Source organism: Bos javanicus, chromosome 13, assembly GCF_032452875.1.
Source record: "Bos javanicus breed banteng chromosome 13, ARS-OSU_banteng_1.0, whole genome shotgun sequence".
Lineage (NCBI taxonomy): Eukaryota > Metazoa > Chordata > Mammalia > Artiodactyla > Bovidae > Bos > Bos javanicus.
The window spans coordinates 55,599,502-55,615,734 of record NC_083880.1 but is presented as its reverse complement, the minus strand read 5'-3'; the positions used below and the strand labels follow the sequence as shown (position 1 = coordinate 55,615,734).

Here is a 16,233-nt window from a genome sequence, read left to right as displayed (position 1 = left end):
TGGCTGCCCTATCACCCCTGGGAGCCAAACGCCACGTCCTCCCAGGCCCCGAGCCTCGTGTCTGGCTCAGCCCCGTCCTGCAGTCACACGGCCACAACGTGGCCCGAGTCACACTCGGCTGTGTCAGGACCCGGCACCCCAGCCCTTCCTGCTCCCGTGATCACATCCAAAGAAAACCAGCAAGGCCGGCACTCAACCACAGACTCTGTCTGTCGGTCAAGGCGGCCTTGCTGGGCACTGTGCCCAGTGCTATGCTCCGCAGGCGCCGTGCTCCCTGCAGTTTCACAAAATCTACCTGTAGATGCAGTGGCTTCCCCTGGACCAGGGATGGCAGGTGCCTCTCTCAATAAATAAGAGCAACCAGGAGCAGCTCCCAAACTGGCTGGGCCTCTGGCATCTTGGGGATTCCCATGGGCCTGGAGAGATCTTGGTCACCCTGGCATCATATCTGCAGGATGCCCAGGCCAGCCCTCTGCACCTCCCACCCCCACCACATTGCCTCAGATGAGGAGGAAATACCTTGTCCACCAGGCCTTTGCCAGGTGGAAGGAGAGCCAGCTCCTTAGCAGTAGGATGGTCACTAGGTTAGACTGTGACACTGCCCATCTGGAGTGAGGCCAGGAGTTCCCTGCGTTCCTGGAAACAAGATGGAAAGTGCTAACCCTGCATCATGAAGGAGTAGTCGGGCCAGATATGCGTTTTCTATGTGCCTTGTGCTTCAGATTTTTGTTTCTTCATCAGATGTCAACACTTAATCATATTTTTTGTAAAAACCATGATTTACGCCTTGTTCTCTAACACAGTGGAGGCTTTGGCTGTAGGGCTTGTTCCTGCTGGCAGGGGTGGCCCAGGGTGGGGCAGGGGTGGCCCTTGGTTGGGTGGGTTCCCTGTGTTGTCCACGCTCCCACCCAGTCCTGTGGCCCCAGATAAAGTCATGTGCCTTTGTGCATGTGACAGTCAACACCAGCCAAGTCTGGGACGCAGGATGGTCACAACTCCAAGGGGACGGCTGGCACAGATTGGCGAGCAGTAAGGCTGGCTGCACTCTGTGCATCCAATGAGTGAAGCAGGCTGTTCCCTTTAACCGTCCATTCTGAATTCCTGGAGACTCGTTCAAAAGCTCCTTTTCTTGTTCTAAAAACAGCAATGATAGTCTTTGTTCTTCGCAGATAATGCAGCAGGGTCTCTCCTATTACATTTCTCATAATGGATGTCGTCCTGGGCCTCTCAGGACCACTTGGACTTAATGGAGAAAAAGCAGCAGATAAAACTGCAGCAATCCCATACCACCTCTGACCTCCCCGCCAAACAGGATTAGAAACCAGACAGCAGGGCCATGGGTTCTCATGCCAGGCTCACATCTGAATGGCCAAGTGACCTTGGCCAGCTGTGTAGGGGTATATCTGGAGCTGTTTTGTCAACTGTGACATCACACTCACAGTTCTCTTTTGGGTACTATTGAAAACATGGAAGGCAACATGAGTGCCCAGTGTAAGTTATGCAAATGCATGGTGGTGTGAAGAGGTAGAAATATGTGTGTGGCTGTGTAAAGTCTCTGGACTCACATTAACCATGTGGGACACCCAGGCCTCTGCAGAAACAGGTGTGGAGACTGCTACACCCAGAGCAGGGGCTTCCCTGGGTATGCATGTGGGTGCCTGGGGCTGGGGTGCACGTTGGGGGTTTGGGAGAGCCTAGAGCTATGAAGATATGGCACCCCTGGCTGTAGGGAGTCAACCAGCTTTGACAGATGAGCCCTTCTGGGTTTTTAAACATTCATCAAACACCTGCTGTGGACCAGGAATGGTGCACGGTGCTGGTCCTCTGACAGTAGGGCGGCTTGACCTTCCTGAAGGGCTCACGAGTTGACAGGGGAGAAAGATTTAGAAGAAGAGCACAGCACCATGCACTACAGAAGAGAGGTGCAACCCCTCCAAGCATAGGATCCAGGGAGGCTGCTCGGAGGAGGTGATGGCCAAGGTGGGGGCAGGGAGCGGATGAGCTATGGGATCACCAAACAGAGGGGCAGGTCTGGACAGGGCTAGGGCGTTTCCCAGGGAGTCCTGAGAGCGGTGGGGGCACTTGGGATTGGGGTTAAGAGTGCTGACTTGAGTCAGACTGTCCTGGCTCCACCATTTACTTCCCCTGTGGCCTTGGGTGAGTGACTTCAGTTGTCTGGGCCTCTGTTTTCTGCGCTGCAAAATAGAATAAAAATACCCACTTCACAGTGTTTTCATAAGATTGGCACTGGGTAGCCAAAAAGTTCATTTGTTTTTCTGTAAAATGCTATGGAGAAACCCAAAGTAGTTTTTTGGCCAACCCTATGATTAAAAGCACTGGCTTCCCTGGTTGCTCAGATGGTAAAGAATCTGCCTGCAATGCAGGAGACCTGGATTCAACTCCTGGGTCAGGAAGATCCCCTGGAGAAGGAAATGGCAACCCACTCCAGTATTCTTACCTGGAGAATACCATGGACAGAGGAGCCTGGTGGGCTACAGTCCAAGGGATCGCACAGTCAGACATGACTGAGAGACTAACGCACATGATTAAAAGCATATGCTTCATGTCTATTTAGTGCCCAGTAAAGTTAGATGTTGATGGTGGTGGTGGTGGTGGTCATTGTGATAGAGACGATACTAGGTGATGGTGGTAACCGTTATGCTGGTGGTGGTCGTGCTGGTGGTGATGGAGGTGATGATGACCACCGTATTAGTTGGGATGGTGGTGGTGATTGTAGTTCATAGTGGAGGTGATGGAAGTGGTGATGATCATAATATTAATGGTGATAGAACCGGTTTGGGGATGGTATGGTGATCATAGTTCATAGTGGAGGGGATGGTGATGATGGTGGTAGAGATGGGATTGGCGATGGTGGTGGTTGGGTGATGCTATTGATATTAAATACTGGTCCAGGTGGCGACTGTAGTTGTGTGTTGGTGGTAAATATGGTAGAGAGGCTGGTGATGCTCTGTCGTCCGCATCCCCATGGGGTTGGTGAAATGAGCGTAGAGTCCATGAGAAAGTGACCACAAGGAAGAACTGCCCTGAGATTCCGTGGCGTGGGATTCTGTGGTGCAGAACGTGTGTGCTATTAAAAAAGATCTCCAGAGAGGGAAGGCCATAGCAGGGGTCAACCTCCTCTAGGGTGTGAGGCTCGGACCAGGCCTGGGGAGGGAGGAAGGCCAACTCTCCTAATCAGAGAAGCAGCCCAGTGCAGGGGTGGAGGCAGGACAAGCCTGGGGTCCTAAGACAGAGACAGCAGGAGCAAGGGGATCAGGTGGAGGCGTGGACTTAGGCATGATAGTCATGGAAGATGCCTACCGGGGACAGAGTTCAGATCAGTCATGGGGGAGGGACTGGTATTGGAACAGCCCTGTCCTGTGTGTTCTTCCCTATGTGGCTGGCACGGGCCCTCCTTTCTACATGAGCAGCACAGACTTTCAAGTGAGCCCTGGGGCAAGGGTGCTGAGACTTCCACATCAGGAATGTGACAAAACTTCTCCAAGTCTCCCATCTTCGTGCTCCCAAGTCAGGGCTGCAGGCAGCGTGGGACACCCCCAACACCACCTCTTCTTCCAGAAGTTTCCATGTCTTCCCAGAAGACATCCTTGCAGGGTGTCTGAGTCCCACTGGCTTCCTGGATGGTCCCCATGAACGGGCGTGCTTCCCCTCCCTGTAGGGCTGTCTCATCTCTCCTTCAGCCCTACCATGAGCACCAGTCAGGCGAGCTTGGAGCAGTAGGATGCTCAAAATGCTCGTGTGTGCCCACCACCAGTACGTGACGGGCGGCTGCTGTCGCTCACTCTGTGTTGCCAAGGCAACTGGGGATTTGGAGGGGATGCTGGTGACATATTTTGCAAGCAGCGCTCTGCAATTACTGAAGACTTTGTGGCTCGATCTAAAACTGAGGAAGAAGCTTGAGGAGCATGGTCGTCTCTCGTGGCCTGCTCTCTGCTTCTGCTTCTCCCACTCCCTTTAAAAACTGCTGCGGGTGGGGGCTCCTGGGCGTTGGCGGGCCCCAGGGTCCGGCAGCATGTACTGCAGTCAGTGGCTGAGCTGTCAGGTGGCCTCTGCCCGTCCGTCCCCTCCTCTGCCACTTCATCCCTGGCCTCAGTGCAAAATCCTCTGGCACCAAGACTTTGCCAAGTGCCACTTGAATGAGAAGTGATGGTTAAGGTGACCTTGAAGTGTCATTGACTCCAGGGGTGTTTGGGACGCTCTGGATGGTGCTGGACCTCAGTGTCCTCCCATCCCACCTGGTGGGGATCTGTCGCTTTGGCCTCTCCAGTGGGTACAGGGACAGAAACCATCCCCATATCGAAGTCCGGAGGCCCCTGGAGGGTTTGAGTAAAACTGACCTCTTGCAAATTCTAACAGCCTTTGGAGCTTTTGTCTGGGAGGGAACTTGGCTTCTCTCCTCTCAGCTCAGATCTGAAACAAAACCACCTGCTGATGGCTTTCTGTAGCTCACTGGCCGCTGTCACTTCCGAACTTTACCTTTAATCAGGTCCCACAAGTGTGCACTGAATTCCCTGAAAGAACTCCTTGTTGAGCTCATTTCAAGTCCCTTTCAGAAGCATCCAGACTGCTATGAATTAAGGAATGACGGTCTCAAGTTTAAGGCACCCTTTCCGCACCCTGTAAATGGCATTACCGTTCCTCCTTGTCCTCACTTCTTCAGGTGGCGCCCACAGGGGTCTAAAACCTCACTGGGGCCACTCCTGTGGCTCAAGAGCAGTCAGTGCGGATCCCATAAGGAGTTGGCAGGCAGGTCGAGGGTCCTCCGTATGTCCCCATGTGTAAGCAATACTGTGGCCACTGTACTTTTTTAGTTCTTAATGTTGTGTTGTTTTCGCTTGATCCGAATCTGAACAGATACGTTTGGGGAAATGGTTCTACATGTTTCAACAGGATATAGAGAGCCTTCCTTTTAAAGTTGGAGAGTACAGTGGATTGTGTTCCTACGGCTACTGTCACAAGCAGTGGGCAGAGTCGTAGTCATATCAAGGACACTTGTCATTGGATTTAGGGCCCCACTAGATAATCCAGGGGGAGAAGGCGATGGCACCCCACTCCAGTACTCTTGCCTGGAAAATCCCACGGACGGAGGAGCCTGGTGTGCTGCAGTCCATGGGATAGCTAGGAGTCGGACACGACTGAGCAACTTCACTTTCACTTTTCACTTTCATGCATTGGAGAAGGAAATGGCAACCCACTCCAGTGTTCTTGCCTGGAGAATCCCAGGGACGGGGGAGCCTGGTGGCGCCATCTATGGGGTCGCACAGAGTCGGACACGACTGACGCGAGTTAGCAGCAGCAGCAGCAGCATATAATCCAGGATATTCTCTTATCTCAAGATTCTGAATTATGTCTGCAAACTTTCTTTTTCTAAATAAGATGACCTACACAGGCCCCAGGGACAGAGGAGCCTAGTGGACTGCTGTCTATGGGGTCACACAGAGTCAGACACAACTGAAGTGACTTAGCAGCAGCAGCAGCACAGGCCCCAGGGCTTGACATGAACATACCCTTCTTTTGGAGAGGGGGTACCACTCAACCCTCCATGTATAGTTTTGAATAGAGGTATAAAAAGATGGTTTAATGTAATTTGTACACTTTTAATGTGAGGTAAACTATAAATTTACAAGGAAGTTGCAAAGAGAGTACAGAAAGGCCCCTTTACCCAATGTGCCCTACCTATAACCTGTCACATGACTCTAGTATCAGTTCAGTATCCCAAGTGGGAAATGGGCAGCTCATACAGTCCTTATATTGGAGGCGTAATTTTCTTTTTTAATTATTTCTTTTTTAAATTTGTGGCTGTGCTGGGTCTTTGTTGCTGCGAGGGCTTTCTACAGTCGTGGTAATCGGGGGCTACTCTCTAGCTGCGGTGCGCGGAAGTCTCACTGTGGCGGCCTCTCTTGTGTGGAGCACGGGCTCTACGTACACGGGCCTCAGTAGCTCTGGCTCTGCAGCACAGGCTCAGTAGTTGTGGCACGTGGGATCCTCCCGGACCAGGGATTGAACCTGTGTTCCCTGCCTTGGCAGACAGATTCTTAATCATTAGACCACCAGGGAAGGAAGTCCCAAAGGTATAATTTTCATTCAAGGCTGCATTTCAAATCAGAGAGACTGTGTTTACATCCCAGGTCCCCCTTCATAGCTGTGACTTTAAACAAAGTTTCGCCATCCTGAGCTCAGGGCTGTTTTCTTTTATTTTCTTTAATTATGAAAGGAGAGTTTGAGAATGCTGGCTAAGGTGGTTGAGAAAATTAGGAGCTCATACAGATGCCGGGGCCTTCCCTGGTGGCTCAGTGATGAAGAACCCATCTGCCAAGGCAGGAGACACAGGTTCAATCCTTGGGTCGGGAAGATCCCCTGAAGAAGGAAATGGCAACCCACCCAGTATTCTTGTGTGGAGAATCCTATGGATAAAAGAGCCTGGTGGGCTACAGACTATAGGGTCACAAAGAGTCGGACCCAACTGAGCAGCTGAACAACAAGAACAGTGGCTACCTGGCTGCAGCATCTTGCCTGCCCTTGGCATAGTGGGGTGCTTCCTTTTGACAGATTAAAACTGGAGCTTGGAACATGTGTGTTTCAGCATCTGCTCTTTCAAAGGGTCTGGAGATCAGATGTGGAACATGCCCGTTGCCTGGGTCTGGGGGGCTGCAGCAAGAGCTCTGCTCTCTCAGCCCCTGACAGACGAGCCTGCAGGATGGAGCTGGCTTATTGGGCAGTCAGCCAAGTGGCATATTCCTGCTCTTCTCCCAGCTTACCATGCAGGACGAAACAGTTACATCCATGATTGTTATGGTTATCAGAGTTGGTCCAGTGTTTACATCTGTGTAGGAAATTCTGACGGTCATTAAGCAAATTCAGAACTTCATCTCCCGAGGGAAAAGGCGTTGGCTGGGGGTGCTGTTAGTGCTGGTGTTTAAATACTCCACCCCTCCCTGCAGTTTATAGCATAACTGCCACTGCTTGAAACCTAAAATGGAGAGAGGGATGCTCTTACCTTTAAAAAAAGAAAGAAAAAATGATACTCCCATGCCTCATTTAAGTGCACTGATTTGACGAAGCATCCTTCTAAGTAAGGAGCGACAGAAAAATCGCAGTGGCATTGTCTCCTGTTCTCAGTGTAAACAAGTCCGCTCGCTGCCCCTGTAGTGGAATAGTCTTTGTTTAAGTTCCCGATGCAAGTTTTAGAAGTGAAGCGTCAACTTTGGGAACATGGAACAAAAAGAAGAATCACTCACAACAGGTAGCACTCCTCGGAGCAGGCACAAATCACTGAAAAGGAAACCAGACTGTAATTGGCCTTTGTTTGAAGAGGAGAGTTCTGCAGATAAGGATTGTGTAGATAATTTGTGGCAGACTTTTTTTTATTACACGGACTAATTTGATATTGTCCTGGGAAGCCATCCCTTTGAATATTCAACAAAAGCAACAATGCACCCAGAGAGAAGGTATTAAGAGTATTATTTTTGCATAATTTATATTCGGTGACAGACATCGCCTGCTTCACTCCATCACACATTTACGGGGAGACTGGTCGATGCTTCCAGTCTCATTAAGCTATTTATTCATTGTAATGAATGATTTTAATACACTGCATTAAGGTTGTGCCACACTGAACTGTTAAAAAATCTATCTTACTGTACATACTTTAATGTTTGAAGCTAATTAATACCTTTATCACTGCCTCAGTGGTTGGACGGACACCATGCCGATTAATCACACCCCCTCCCTTGTTCTGGGCTTCGTCACAGAGTTGCAATCATCTCACGGACTCCATGCCTGTGAACAGATGCGTTGTCCATTTTGCATAAACTTCCAAGATTCAGGGGCTCCTCTTTGCAGACTCTCCTTCTCCTGTGCTGCCTCCCACCCACATAAACCCATCTTGGGTCCCTCAAGATGCTGTTGGCAAGTTGCAACGACAGGAAGATGCAGTCTTCCTGAGGATGGAAGGCAGTTCTAATAAAAAGCTGTCATTCACAAATCCAGATCCACTATCACACGACATGCATTTTAAAGACCATATGAACTGTTAAATGGCTCAATATGGGCACGGTTTTTACAACTCGGAGATTTTTAACAGCGAGAAAAGGGGGTGGGGGCCCACCACAGCTCTGGCCAAGGAGAAGCTTGGGGCTCTACAAGGAAAGATGGCATCTGGGCTCCGTCAGAGTTTTCACGGCTGCACCTGCTTCAGAAGCCACCAGCACCAATCGCCCGGGGGAGGGGGAGACGTGGGCAAGTGTGTGTGTAGTGACAACACTTCTTAGTCTTTTATAATCTAGCAAATATTTGAAAACTACAAGCCGTGCCAAGTGATATCGCCACCGTCTGAAGGCGGCAGATGGAGATTTAGAATGGTGCTCTCTGTGAGCGGAAGGTTGGGCAGGCCTCAGCGTGGAGCATCTTTAAGTGTGGAGGGGAAGGAGGGTCTGTGATCCCAGCCCCCACACCACCATGCCCACTGGATGAGGCTCCCTCTGATTTATCCTTCCAAGGACCCTTAAGGGCAGAAAGGTCACTAGGACGTTTGTGATTGACACTGGATACGAAATCCTGCTCGTTTTATACATGACATCACCAGAGCCTAATCAGAAACTTGGGTTTTGAAATTTAAGAGAGAAAAAAACACATTCTTTGGGAGAAAGCAAGTGCAGAAAATTGTAGACAATTACTCTGGGCTTGTTTTAGGCCGTGCGGAAATAATTAGTCCATCGCACATGAACCAGCAGATGATGATAAACAAAAACATTCACTGGTGAGAAGATCTTTTAGAGGAGGAGAAAGGAGGGGAAAGTGTGCTTCAACATCCCTCCCAAGGTGGACTGAAGCTCAGAACAAAGTGGCATCATTACTAAGGGGCAGTCCAACAGAGCCAGCAGGGCCTGGACCCTGGAAAGTCCCACTTTGAAAATTTGAGCCACCCACCCACCCACTCAAAGGAATGTAAGTTATTTACTTCTTCTTTTTTTCCCCCCAGTTTGAGTTTTACATAATCAAGTAATGGGAAAACCTCAATCAGAAGATGTCTTTCAGAGAACTATTTAAAAACATGGCCATTATCAGCAGAAATGTCTAATAGAAGGCGTATCTGATCCCTCTGGCCAAATCTTTCCTTTAATTAGAGGCGCAAATAAAAAACTAAGAAATGAGAACTGGAAGCAGAGTTCACTTGTTAACTATCTAGATGCTGAACGGAATTTTCAGGCTTGGTGGTTCTAACTTACTATATAAAGGCCAGGCTGGGGTGTGAGGTCACTTTCACATCAGGATGATAATAAGAAAGAGAGATGGAGGCTCTACAAGGGGTGCAGGTGAGCAAGCAGACAGGAGACCCTGGTGTGGAAAGAGGCAGCCCCAGGCACGGGTGTCCCCCTGAGCAGGTTGCCAGGGTCTCCATCGCCACCACATAAAGAGGCGGAGGGCGTGACAGTGGTGGTTTTCTAGGGTCATGACCAATTACCAAGTGAGTGGCTTTATAACAAGAGGGCATCCTCTCCCCATTCTGGAGGCCCGACACCTGAAACCCAGGTGTCGGCTTGGCCAGGCTTTGAACGTCTAGGGAGGGTCCTTCCAGCCTCTTCCAGCTCCAGGGCCCCAGGTATCCTTGGCCTGTGGCCACATCCCTCCAAGCTCTGCCTTCATTGTCACATGGTCTCTGCATCCCACCTTCTGTCCTCTTATAGGGACACTTGTCACAGGACTTAGGGCCCACCCCAATCAGGACGGTCCTCAGCTTTGTCACACTGGCAAAGATCCTTTTCCCAAATAAGGTCATATTCACAGGATCCAGATGTGACTTATCTTTTGAGGGGACACCATTCATCCCACTACGTGACCCCAAGTAGGGGCAGTGGGCACCGTGGCAAAGTGGATGGGACTGACACAGGGTCAGAAACATGAGGCTGGAGTCAGGGTCACTCCACAGTGTGGGAACTGGGTCAGAACCAAGCCCCATGTGGCCCGTACTGAAGAGCTGGCCTCTCATCCAGGTTGGGGGATAAAGGAGCCCCAAGCCTGAGAGGGGACTGGGGGTCAGTGTGCTGCCCTCAATCTTGGAGCTGGCTGGTGAGCTAGGGCCCCCAGAGTGTCCTTGGGCTTGTGTCGAGAGGTCTCATGGCTTCTCCCTCGATCCCCATGCCTCCTGACCTTCTGCTTGACCCTTTGTCTCTGCAGCATGTTCTAAATAATTCCAGCTCACTTTGTTCTCCCACCAGCCCTCCTACAGCAGTCCTAGCATACTCAGAGCCCATGCTACACCACTCCTTTGGGAGCACAAGAAAGGAGGGAGGGTCTCGAGGCCTCCAATGTGACAAGACAGGGTGGTGCTGTGGGCTACAGGGACCGTGGTTTCCCGGGTTCTGCCCTTATGTAGAGGCTCAGATAGCTTCTTTCACTTTGGACATGTCTTACTTCCCCCTGGGGATGCGGGATGATGCGTGAGCCCCTGGAATCGCTGTCAGGGTGATCTAGCTTTGCTGAAGCACCCACTCCAGAGCCTGGTGCATAAATGAAGAGCTCAGGTCAGGAAACTGTAGTCATTGACCTTGAAATTTTGTATATCCAGGGAACAGAGTCTAGAACTGCAGGCACCAAAGGGCTTTTTAGAAGAAGTCAAAGCTAGACTCTCCAGAAGACCAGGTGGCACCCGGAGGAGGGATCGCTGGCCCTCCTGGCAGTCCATGCCCATGTGACCTGAGGGGCAGAGCCCACCCGGCCCTCCTGTGACCAATTTTACATGTTCTTGTTTGGGTTTACATTGCTGGGTGGAATTCCTTTTAAATTGTGCTATTTTGTTAAAAAACAAATGTAAAATGAAAATATACGGATGTGAGAGTTGGACTGTGAGAGAAGCTGAAAGCCAAAGAATTAAAGCTCTCAAGCTTCTTCTCAAGAAGACTCTTGAAAGGAGTCAAGACTGAAAGGAGATCAAACCAGTCAATCCTAAAGGAAGTCAACCCTGAATATTCATTGGAAGAACTGATGCTGAAGCTGGAACTCAAATAGTTTGGCCACCTGATGTGAAGAGCCAACTCATTGGAAAAGCCCCCAATGCTGGGAAAGATTGAGGGCAAGGGAAGAAAGGGACAACGGAGGATGAGATGGTTGGATTACATCACCGACTTACTGGACGTGAGTTCGAGCAGACTGTGGGAGATGGTGCAGGACAGGGGAATCCTGGCATGCTATCTGTGGTCCATGAGGCTGCAGAGAGTCAGATACCACTTACCAACTGAACAATAACAATACCCATGGTTAGAAGAGAAGAGAGAAACCTTGCAGGTCAGAATGAGTGAAGGTGAAAAAAGATGCATGCCCCACCCCATCTCCAAGGCTGCTAGCGCACCCTGCTGACAGAGCAGACAGCCCTTCTAGCCGATACATACACTAAATTAAGTACAGCATTAAATCAACGCTGGCACTTGGCTCATGGCACATTCTCATTTTTATAAATTCATTTTTAGTCATAACCCCCTAAATAATAAGATCATAGGCGTTTGTACCCACCTTCATGGCTGCTCCCCCACATCCTATCCTCACCTTCCACTGCTCTTGCCCCCAGAAGACCACTGTCCAAAATCACGCTATCTCTTCCCAGTTTGCCTTCTCATATAGTTTTACTACATCTGTATGTTTCACTGAAAAGTATATATCCTTTGATTTTGGTTATTTTAATTTTAATAAATGGGGATCTTTGTATGTAATCTTTGATCACTGACTTTTTCACTCAAAATTATTTTGGTAAGAGTCAGAAAGTGGACATTTGACTATCTAAGGCTCTGTTGTATGAGTCCAACAATTTATCCGTCCCCCAGTGTGTATTCATCAGACACCTGTGCAGTTGTGAGCTGTGGTCTGCATCTCCATGGGCCCACAGGTGAGTTCTTTCGCTTGGGTAGAGGCTGAGGAATTCGAAAGTTTCACACGTGGCAATCATGCCTGACTGCTCTCCAAAGTGGAAATAACAAAATGCACTCCCAGGAACCCCAGCTGAGAGAGCCTGACCATCATGCCCTCTCCCAATCTGGCGATGCTGGGCTGCTACCCTTGTGCACTGAACCGGGTCAAGATGATCCCGTGACTTCCGATGTCCGTGTTATAGACAGTGAATGTGGTTTACCATCTCGTGGACCTAGCACCATCCATATTACTTATGATGCTCCTAGTCATCTCTTCTTCCCATTTTTCTATCTTGTCATTTTTAACACAAATAGAACTACCGCATACTCTGCTACAACTCAAATTTTAAATGTATCACGGACAATTGACATGATGTTTAAACATCATGACAACTGATGGATGTTGCGCATTTATAAACACACACTCTCACAGAGGCAGACACGTTTTACACTTTTATGATCTGCTTTTTCTAATTTAACAGCATCTCCTGAAGCAGTTTCATAAAAACAAAATATTCCAAAACATAACCTTAATTATGCTATTGTGTGAGCACAACGTACTATATTTAACTAATCCTTTATATTTGGACTTGAAAGTTGTTTCAATTTTTCACAATTATAAACAGCTTTGGGATAAACAGCCTCGGAGTTAAATCTTTTTACATTTGAATTTCTCTGCCCTTGGGAGATATTTTAAGTAGTAGAAGTGTCGAGTTGAGGACATACTCTAAAAGCTTTCTAATACCTATGGATAAAAGAATGGAGGTTTTTTGGTGGCGTTTGTTTTTGTTTTCAAAGAAAGAAAATGACCAAAAGTTCCCGGGGAGGGCAGAGTGTCAGCTATGGCCCCCGCCCAACTGTGACTGTGCTCTGAGTGTGGCTTTCTGCGAGGAAGACACAAGTGGAGGCAAGTTTGAGCCTCTCTCCCCATCCCCGCTATCTGGCTGACTCCACCCTCTTCCTCTGGCGAACTCCGCCCCTCCCTCTGGCGGACTCCGCCCCTTCATCTGCTGGACTCTGCCTCCTGGTACAGCATGACTTTTCCACATTGATCTGTGCCAGAGACCTCATTATCCTGTGGTCCCATCAGTGTCCCAGGGAGCATTTCTTGTTTATTTATGGCTACTCTGGGTCTTGTTGCTGCACGCAGGCTGTCTCTAGTTGTGGTAAGCAGGGTCTACTCTTTGTTGTAGAGGGTGGTCTTATCGTGGTGGCTTCTCTTGTGGAACGCAGAGTATGGAGTGCGTGGTCTTCAGTAGCTTTGGCACACAGGCTTAGTTGCCCCACAGCATGTGGGATCTTCCTGGATTGGGGATCAAACCCATGTCCCCTGCTTTGGCAGGCAGATTCTTAACCACTGGACCACCAGGGAAGTCCCGAGTATTCTATTTGATGAGCATGTAGAGAAAAGGTGGGAAGAATGCCAGCCAGCATGCAAGGGTGGTTGTACAGGTCAGGACATCCCAGCTGGGCTGAGGGACACTGGACCATGTCTGGAGACATTTTTGTCACAAATAGAGGGGAGAGTTGCTGCTGGCATCTAGGGGGTGGGGTCCATGGATGCTTCTAAACACCCTCCAAATGCACAGGACAGCCCTCCCCCCGCTGACATCTCCCCACAGAGAAGGATCCATGCAGAATGTCAGCAGCATCAAGTTTGAGAACCCCCATTCTAGGTCACAAGGTCATTTCTTCCTTTTCATTGTGTCAGTTTCCCAAAGTCTCTAGAATCATTGTGTAATTAAAACTTATGAAAGAGGTATTATTAACTGATATGAGCTGAGATGGAGCAGTAAGGACTCTCAGGAATCCCCTGTCCACAGCCTCCGACCTGCTGGTTTTGTCCTCCATGGGAAGTCTCTGAACATGCTCTCAGGCCCTGGAGCCTGTGCAGGCTCAAAGAATATTCTAGAAAACTCCCCTGAGATGTGCCCATTCTGGCTTGCCACTAAGTGAGCTGAGGAAATCAGTAATTTACCCAAAGGGCCAGAACCAGCATCATTTAGGGAGGAGGGCTGAACTGTAGCGCTGTATCCTGGGGCCCAGAAGCAGGCGGGCTGGACAGGGCTGTGCGGGATGTGGGCGGAACACGCTCAGCCTAAACCTGCAGCATCACTGGTGCCCATCAGCCAGGGCAAGGGGTCACCCCCACACTCCATTCACCCCCTGAACCCCTCTGATGGACTGACTGAGGGCTATGGTCAGGGCTGAACACAGTCCCCACCACTCTAAGGGCTGTTCCTACAGCCTTGCGGGAAAATCCCATCCCACGCACAGGGCCCAGGTGTGTGAGCTGAGACAGCGCGGTGTGGTCTACATCCATCCTCATTGTTTCCTGTGGGAATCAACCAGTTCTGGCGTATCTGTTCTGGCTGGTTCCGCTCCTCTCTTCCTCTCTCCCTTTGGGGATATAAGCAGAAAGATCCTCAAGTTAAAAGATGGGTGCTCTGCATCACACTTCAAACTCCCACTGGCTATCTATTTTACCTATGGTAATGTATATGTTTCAGTCCTAATCTCTCAAATCATCCCACCCTCTCCTTCTCCCACTGAGTCCAAAAGTCTGTACTTTACCTCTGTGTCTCCTTTGCTGCCCAGCATGTAGAATCATCCATACCATCTTTCTAGATTCCATATATATGCGTTAATATACATTATTTGTCTTTCTCTTTCTGACTTATTCACTCTGTATAATAGGCTCTAGGTTTATCCGCCTCATTAGAACTGACTCAAATGCTTTCCTTTTTATAGCTAAGTAATGGCAAAAACCATTGTACAATATTGTAAAGTAATTATCCTTCAATTAAAATAAATAATAAAAAAAGATAGGGAGATGATATTTTTGTGCTGGTGGACTGCCCTCCTCTGAGCCTGGGGGTCAGGCAGTCATGGTGGAGGACACAGTCTGTCCCTAATTATCCGACTTGCTGCATCCTATTTGCTGCATCAGGCAACTCTCCTGGGCCTGCCAGTGTGGACAGAGAAGTGGAAAGGAGAGAGACACCCTAGCTGCAGGTTTGGGGGGATCATTTCTGCCGGGCACCCTCCCTCTTCCTGCATCCAGTAGAAGGTGATAAGGAGCCAGCCAAGAAGCTGCCCTCTGCAAGTGGTGAACAGAAGTGATCCTGGTAGACAGGAAGTGAGGAGAGTGGACAGGTCCCCAGCCTCCCCCAGACCTGGCATGCAAGGAAGCTGTCCTGGGAGCTCAGGATGCATTCTAGGGCCTGAATGTAAGGTGAAGGTGGTTCAGTCGCTAAGTTGCGTCTGACTCTTTGGGACCCCACGGACTGCAGCACACCAAGCCTCCCTGTCCCTCACCATCTCCCAGAGTTCGCCCAAGTTCATGTCCATTGAATTGATGATGTTGTCCAACCACCAGGGGTGGGGTGGAGGGCAGTGAGCACAGCTTTAAGCTTCACAGTGGGCTTTTGAAAAATGCCCAGAGAGCCTTGCAGCTCAAATGACTTTGGGTGGAGACCCCTGGGCTGCAGGACAGTCCATGGTGACAGAGCTGCTGTGTCTGCTGAGGGCCCCACCTCTGCAGAAGCAGGTTCCCACATGTTCTGAGAGACTCCAAGTCACCCGACTCACTCAGTATGCACCCTCACGGGGAGCCGCCGGCATGGAACATGCGAGACTCTGACGTTATTTTCCAGAGAACTGAGTTCCTTGAATATGAAAATTAACCTTTTTTAATAACAAAATGATATAGTCCATTGAAGTAGGGCTGGATTTATCTTGTGACAGCGCTTGTCATGGCCTTGAGTATTTATCGAGTAGTTTTAAAAGTTCATTAAACTCCAGAGATTAAGTGTTGCCCTGAGCAGTGTCCCATAAAGGGGAAATATGGTCCTATTACTTGGTAAAATGTTGTCCTCTGTTGTTAATTCAACTCCCCTGAGCTCCCATCTTCTGATTCAAAAGACATTTTCCTGTGCTGTTAAATTTGACATTTTCAAAGAACCTGGGACTGTTTCTCCCAGCACTTACCAGAAACTCAATATTGCACATTTATTTCATGGTGGGGGGCAAGGGTGGAGAAACATCAGCCCCCCAAGATTCCTGCAGAAATGTCAAATGCATTAGCGCTCACTTTTCCCCACTGCTGTCTTCCTGTGTCACTTGTCTCAGAAATAGCGTTGACCAATACAAAGGCTCCTCAGTGGGGAACAAGGTGCAAAGACCTGTCCATCCCTGGAGAGGCTAGGAGCCCTGGCTGGGGGTGCCTGTGTCACCCACCAAAGGACCAAGGGGACAGAGGGTTGGAGTGGTGACACATATGCCTCCCGCTGGGCCCAGTCTGTGCTTAGTG

At 49.5% G+C, this 16,233-nt stretch overlaps 1 protein-coding gene and 1 long non-coding RNA gene across 2 annotated transcripts in view; one reads left to right on the top strand and one right to left on the bottom strand.

Annotated features, from left to right (window-relative positions):
- The window catches only part of CDH4 (cadherin 4), a 479,881-nt gene that overhangs the window by 90,523 nt on the left and 373,125 nt on the right, over positions 1-16,233 (top strand). The window lies entirely within an intron of this gene.
- LOC133259450 (uncharacterized) lies at positions 7,056-9,354 on the bottom strand. The gene is made up of 3 exons (XR_009740393.1): positions 9,249-9,354; positions 7,694-7,800; positions 7,056-7,293 (listed from the first exon to the last, which is right to left on the bottom strand). It is a non-coding gene; the product is annotated as an uncharacterized LOC133259450 (long non-coding RNA).